Raw genomic sequence first — 7,644 nt, 5'->3', positions numbered from 1 at the left:
CCACAGAGTCCAAAAGTCTGTTCTTTATCTCTGTGTCTCTTTTGATGTCTCACATATAGGGTTGTCATTACCATCTTTCTAAATTCCATATATATGTGTTAATATACTGTATTGGTGTTTTTCTTTCTGGCTTACTTCACTCTGTAAAATAGGCTCCAGTTTCATCCACCTGTAAAAGAATGAAACTAGAACACTTTCTAACACCATACACAAAAATAAACTCAAATTGGATTAAAGATCTAAATGTAAAACCAGTAACTATAAAACTCCTAGAGGAAAACATAGGCAAAACGCTCTCTGACATAAATCACAGCAAGATCCTCTATGACCCACCTCCCAGAGTAATGGAAATAAAAGCAAAAATAAACAAATGGGGCCTAATTAAACTTAAAAGTTTTGGCACAATGAAGAAAACTATAAACAAGGTGAAAAGATAGCCTTCAGAATGAGAGAAATAATAGCAAACAAAGTAACTGACAATTAATCTCAAAAATATACAAGCAGCTCATGCAGCTCATTACCAGAAAAATAAACGACCCAATCAAAAAATGGGCCAAAGAACTAAACAGACATTTCTCCAAATCATACAAATGGCTAACAAACACATGAAAAGATGCTCAACAATACTCATTATCAGTTCAGTTCAGTTCAGTCTCTCAGTCGTGTCCGACTCTTTGTGACCCCATGAACCGCAGCATGCCAGGCCTCCCTGTCCATCACCAACTCCTGGAGTTTACTCAAACTCATGTCCATCGAGTTGGTGATGCTATCCAGCCATCTCATCCTCTGTCGTCCCCTCTCCTCCTGCCTCAATCTTTCCCAGCATCAGGGTCTTTTCAAATGAGTCAGCTCTTCACATCAGGTGGCCAAAGTACTGGAACTTCATCTTCAACACCAGTCCTTCCAATGAACCCTGGACTGATTTCCTTTAGGATGGACTGGTTGGATCTCCTTGCAGTCCAAAGGACTCTCAAGAGTCTTCTCCAACACCACAGTTCAAAAGCATCAATTCTTCTGTGCTCAGTTTTCTTTATAGTCCAACTCTCACATCCATACATGACTACTGAAAAAACCATAGTTTGACTAGATGGACCTTTGTTGGCAAAAAAACGTCTCTGCTTTTTAATATGCTGTCTAGGTTGGTCATAGCTTTTCTTCTGAGGGGTAAGTGTCTTTTAATTTCATGGCTGCAATCACCATCTGCAGTGATTTTGGAGCCCAGAAAAATAAAGTCAGCCACTCATTATCAGAGCAATGCAAATCAAAACCACAATGAGGTACCATCTCACGCCGGTCAGAATGGCTGCTATCAAAAAGTCTACAAACAATAAATGCTGGAGAGGATGCGGAGAAAAGGGAACCATTTTACACTGTTGGGGGGGAATACAAACTAGTACAACCACTGTGGAGAACAGTGTGGAGATTCCTTAAAAAGCTGGAAATAGAACTGCCATACAGAATCCCACTGCTGGGCATACACACTGAGGAAACCAGAATTGAAAGAGACTCATGTACCCCAATGTTCATCACAGCACTGTTTACAATAGCCAGGACATGAAAGCAACCTAGACGTCCGTTGTAGATGAATGGATGAGAAAGCTGTGGTACATGTGTACAATTGAATATTACTCAGCTATTAAAAAGAATGCATTTGAAACAGTTCTAATGAGGTGGATGAAACTGGAGCCTATTATACATTTCTTCCTTTCTTTTTAAAAATTTTATTTAAAAAAATTTATTTATTTGTTTTTATTTTTGGCCGTGCTGGGCTGGGTCTTCGTTGCTGCCCAGGCTATTCTCCAGTTGTGGCGAGTGGGGATCTACTCTCTAGTTGTGTGAGGTGTAAGGGTTTCTCACTGCAGTGGCTTCTCTTGTTACGTGGCACAGGCTCTAGGGTGTGTGGGGTTCAGTCGTTGCGACTCCCAGAGCACAGGCTCAGAAGTAGTGCAGGGGCTTAGTTGCTCCAGGGCACATGGGATCCTCCAGGATCAGGGGTCGAAACTGTGTCTTCTGCATTGGCAGGCAGATTCTCTACCTCTGAGCTACCAGGGAAGCCCCCATTCAGTAGACCTGGGGCAAGGACTGAGAATTCTTATTTCTAACAAGTTTTAGGGTGATGGTGATATTGCTGGTCCAGGAACCACACTTTGAAAACCACTGATTTAAACCTTCTTGGTCTAATAGGAGAGCTGTTAGCGACAAGTGACTATTAAGCACTTCAGATGTGTCTAGTTCAAACTGGGATGTGCTGTAAGTGTGACATACACACTGGATTTTAAAGATGTAGAAAAATAAAGAATGTAAAATATCTCCTTAGTAATTTTTTAATTGATTCTATGTTGAAATGATAACATTTATATATGTATTGGGTTAAAGAGAATATATTAAAAATAATTTCACCCACTTCTTTTTACTTTTTAAATTTTTTTCTTGAAATACATTTGCTTTAAAATGTGTTAGTTCCAGGTGTATAGCAAAATACTAAAATATAAAATCTTTTTTAGATTTTTTTCCTTTATAGATTATTATAAGATATTGAGTGTAGTTCCCTGGGTTAGACTGTAGGTCCTTGTTGGTTTGTTTCTTTTTACTTGTTACTGGAAAATTTCATATTAACATATGTGGATGGTATTATGTTTCTACTGGACAGCACTGATTCAGATCTTTCTTCTCTCCTGTTCAATGCTTACTATTTCTATGTCCTTTTTTGGGGTGCCTTGCTATGTGGCAGGCGTATGGGATCTTAAGACTCCACACTTCTAACCTCCTGCATTAGCAGTGTGGAGTCTTAACCACTGGACCACCAGGGAAGTCCCCATTTCTGTGTTCTTTGACGCCAGGAGTATGCTAAGAGATAAACTAAATTGTTAGTAGGTGATGATGACTTAGTAGATTCACTTCCATTTAAACTATTTTCATTTTAACAGGAGGCCCACATGTCCACATATAAAAGAGTAATTAGCATGAGGATTTCTTCTGACATCTTGACAGTCAGGTAGAAACGATACCTTTGGTTAGGCCAACATTACCAACCCTTCCCAGCTTCCCACTAAACTCCAACCACTTATATGGCCTCAGCACATGGGGAGGGGGGTGGGGGTGAAGGGCGGGGATTGCCTGAAGACCAGAGTTCATTCCTTTTTCTCAGGCTTGATAGACGTTTTTTCTTGTAATGCTGCTGCTGCTAAGTCGCTTCAGTCGTGTCCAACTCTTCGCGACCCCATAGACGTCAGCCCACCAGGCTCCCCCATCCCTGGGATTCTCCAGGCAAGAACACTGGAGTGGGTTGCCATTTCCTTCTCCAATGCAGGAGAGTGAAAAGTGAAAGTGAAGTCGCTCGGTCGTGTCCGACTCTTGGCGAACCCAGGGACTGCAGCCTACCAGGGTCCTCCATCCATGGGATTTTCCAGGCAAGTGTACTGGAGTGGGTTGCCATTGCCTTCTCCATCTTATAATGAAGGCATGTTAAAAAAGAAAAGCTAAATTAATGTGGAACTACCCAACAGCTCTTTTGAAGGTTTTTCAGTTATTACTTCATGAATGTTATGTTCTTTTCTTTAACCGGGTCAAAGAAGTTCACTGAATTCATTCAGCAGTAAGCATTTAGTTTTTTAAATTACTTTATTTTTGATTGTTCTGGGTCTTTGTTGCTGCATGTGGGTTTTCTCTAGTTGCAGTAAGCAGGAACTACTTTTCCTTGCAGAGCTTGGGCTTCCCTTGTCAGGGAGCACAGGCTCTAGGCATGCAGGCTCAGTAGTGGGGACGCATGGGCTCAGTTGCTGTGGCTCACAGGTTTAACTGCCACGTGGCATATGGGATCTTCCCTGACTAGGGATCAAACCCCTGTTCCCTGTATTGGCAGGCAGATTCTTCACCACTGGACCACCAGGGAAGTCCAACATTTTCATGTTTTAACTTAATAATTTGTCAGTTACTTTATCAAGGAGAAAAATTAGCTTTTAATTTCCATATAAGGATAATAATAAACCAACTAATTTAGCCATATGAGTTACCTAATTTTTTTTTTAGTTACCTAATTTTTAACTTAGTACCCCAATAGAACTGTGTAAAATATTTTGTAATTAGTTTTTTTAAAGTTATGCATTCACTTAAGAGTCAAATAGTTCTTTTATAGTTGTATTATGTAAAACAGCAATCCTCCTTTCATTTTTCTGTTCTCAGATTGTTTAAGATTGGAAATTATTTTTTCCCTTCAAGGTCATTCACCGAGTCTATACACTAATTAAGACTTTGCCAACAACTGTGTTCCTATTGGGAAATTTGATGCCCTTGTTATCCATCTACTCTTTCATGAAATATTTTCCCAATTGGCCACCAATTTTCACCTTCTCAAATGATTTTCTTTTTGGAATTCACCTCCTTATCTCTAAAATAACCTGCACTGGTGCTTCTTATTTTTCAAATTCAGGCATTCATTATCTATTGTCTTCCTTTCATGGAAGATGAGGATTTAACTCTTTTTTTTAAATTAGCAAGTATTTTTTAAATTATATATTTGGTTGCACCAGGTCTCATTTGTGGCACACAGGATCTTTAGTTGCAGCATGGGGGATCTAATTCCCTGACCAGGGATCGAACCCAGCCCCCCAGCATTGGGAGTGCGGTGTCTTAGCCACTGGACCACCAGGTAAGTCCCAGGATTTAACTCTTCTACCATCTCTACCATGTCACATAGACACCCTTCCCATTTCCTTATCCTTCCCATATCTTTAGTTTATAATTTCAATAGATCAACATGTAAATGGTATTCTTTTCAAGTTTAGTATTATGCTATGATTCCTCTTTATTCTTACATGTTTTGCCTTTTGTGGCAAAAAGGCACTGTTGATTTTAGTTTATTTAACTTTCTACTTATTTTTTAATTAAATCCCAAACTTCCTCTGGTTATGTAAATCTGCTCTTGAAACATTTAAAAACAAGAGTATTCTAGCAATAATATTCTTCCAATTTAACCTTATTTTAGATATCTTTTCTAGAGTGAAAGTTTTTTTTTAATATTTATTTATTTGACTGCGCTAGTTCTTAGTTGCTGCATGTAGGATTGTTTTGGTTGCAGTGTGTGGAATCTAGTGGTATGTGGGATCTAGTTTCCTGACTGAGAAGATCAAACCCGGACCCCCTACGTTGGGGGCTCGGAGTCTTAGCCACTGAACCACAGGGAAGTGCCTTTTCCAGAGTCTTCTGATGGGCTCTAGTCTATACCAGTTCCTCTCTAGGGCTGTGCCACTGCCCTGCTGGTTTCTGCCTTTACTGTTACTATCATCCTAGGGCTTTACTTTAGCTCTGTTTTGGTTGGTCCCTCAAATTTTCAATTCTGTTTCCTGTTCTTTTCTCTTTCTTGGTTTATTCCTTCATTTTGGTGGAGTCCATTCTTTAGCTGTTTTATGAGGACAGGTAAGAGGGGAGCAGGCAATGCCAAAGAATGCTTGAACCATCACACAATTGCACTCATCTCACACGCTAGTAAAGTAATGCTCAAAATTCTCCAAGCCAGGCTTCAGCAATACGTGAACCGTGAACTTCCAGATGTTCAAGCTGGTTTTGGAAAAGGCAGAGGAACCAGAGATCAAATTGCCAACATCCGCTGGATCATAGAAAGAGCAAGAGAGTTCCAGAAAAACATCTATTTCTGCTTTATTGACTGTGCCAAAGCCTTTGACTGTGTGGATCACAATAAACTGGAAAATTCTTAAAGAGATGGGAATACCAGACCATCTGACTTGTCTCTTGAGAAACCTGTATGCAGGTCAGGAAGCAACAGTTAGAACTGGACATGGAACAATAAACAGACTGGTTCCAAATAGGAAAAGGAGTACGTCAAGGCTGTATATTGTCACCCTGCTTATTTAACTTACATGCAGAGTATATCATCAGAAACGCTGGGCTGGAAGAAGCACAAGCTGGAATAAAGATTGCTGGGAGAAATATCAATAATCTCAGATATGCAGATGACACCATCCTTATGGCAGAAAGTGAAGAGGAACTAAAAAACTTCTTGATGAAAGTGAAGGAGGAGAGTGAAAAAGTTGGCTTAAAGCTCAACATTCAGAAAACTAAGATCATGGCATCTAATCCCATCGCTTCATGGGAAATAGATGGGGAAACAGTGAAAACAGCATCAGATTTTATTTTGGGGGGCTCCAAAATCACTGCAGATGGTGATTGCAGCCATGAAATTAAAAGATGCTTACTCCTTGAAAGGAAAGTTATGACCAACCTAGATAGCATATTTAAAAGCAGAGACATTACTTTGCCAACAAAGGTCCGTCTAGTCAAGGCTATGGTTTTCCCAGTGGTCATGTATGGATGTGAGAGTTGGACTGTGAAGAAAGCTGAGCACTGAAAACTTGATGCTTTTGAACTGTGGTGTTGGAGAAGACTCTTGAGAGTCCCTTGGACTGCAAAGAGATCCAACCAGTCCATCCTAAAGGAGATCAGTCCTGGGTGTTCATTGGAAGGACTGATGTTGAAGCTGAAACTCCAATACTTTGGCCACTTCATGCGAAGAGTTGACTTGTTGGAAAAGCCCCTGACGCTGGGAGGGATTGGGGGCAGGAGGAGAAGGGGACGACAGAGGATGAGATGGCTGGATGGCATCACCAACTCAATGGACATGGGTTTGGGTATACTCTGGGAGTTGGTGATGGACAGGGAGGCCTGGCGTGCTGCAGTTCATGGGGTAGCAAAGAGTTGGACACGACTGAGCAACTGAATTGAAATGAACTGAAGTGGGGAGCAATTTTTTTTGAGATGTTCTATGTCTGAAAATATTTTTGCTTTACTTTTACACTTAATTGATAATTTGGCTGAGTAGGGAATTTTATGTTGGAAATAATTTTCCCTCAAAGAAATTTTCTGACACCAAACACTAATAAAAATATTCACAATGGTATTGCTGTTGATAAGTTTGTTGTCACTTTGATTGTTTTTCAAAATCTTCTGTAAAGATTTAGTGTTTGTCCTTGATGTTCTAAAATATCATGGTGATGAGCCTTGGTGGATGTTCATTTTCATTCATTTTTTCTAGGCAGTTGGTAGGCCCTTTTTGTCTAGAAACTCATATCCTATGGCTTGGAAAAGTAATCCTAAATTATATCTGGATTATTTTCTCCCCTCTATTTTTCTCTATATTTTCTTCTCTTTTTTTTCTACTTTCTAATATTTGAAAATGTCATTCCTCTCAGCCTGATTCCCTATTTTTTTCTTTTCTATTTCCTATCAGTTTTTTTCAGCTTCCTGGGAGATTTCCTCAATTTTCACTTCCAAAACTATCGTTGAGATTTTAACTTCTGGGATCATCTGTTTAATTTCCAAAATGCTTGTTTTTGTTCTGTCACCAAGTTGTGTTCAACTCTGTGACCCCATGGATTGCAACACTGCAGGCTTCCCTGTCCCTCGTTATCTCCCAGAGCTTGATTCATGTTTATTGAGTCAACGATGTTATCTAACCATCTCATCCTCTGCCACCCCCTTCTCCTTTTGCCTTCAATGTCTCCCAGCATCAGGGTCTTTTCCAATGAGTCAGCTTTACTAGGTGGCCAGAGTATTGGAGCTTCAGCATCAGTATCAGTCCTTCTGATGAATAGTCAGTGTTGATTTCCTTTAGGATTAACTGGTTTGATC

This window comes from Cervus canadensis, chromosome 1, assembly GCF_019320065.1.
Source record: "Cervus canadensis isolate Bull #8, Minnesota chromosome 1, ASM1932006v1, whole genome shotgun sequence".
In the NCBI taxonomy this organism is placed as follows: domain Eukaryota; kingdom Metazoa; phylum Chordata; class Mammalia; order Artiodactyla; family Cervidae; genus Cervus; species Cervus canadensis.
This window is presented reverse-complemented; position numbering follows the sequence as displayed.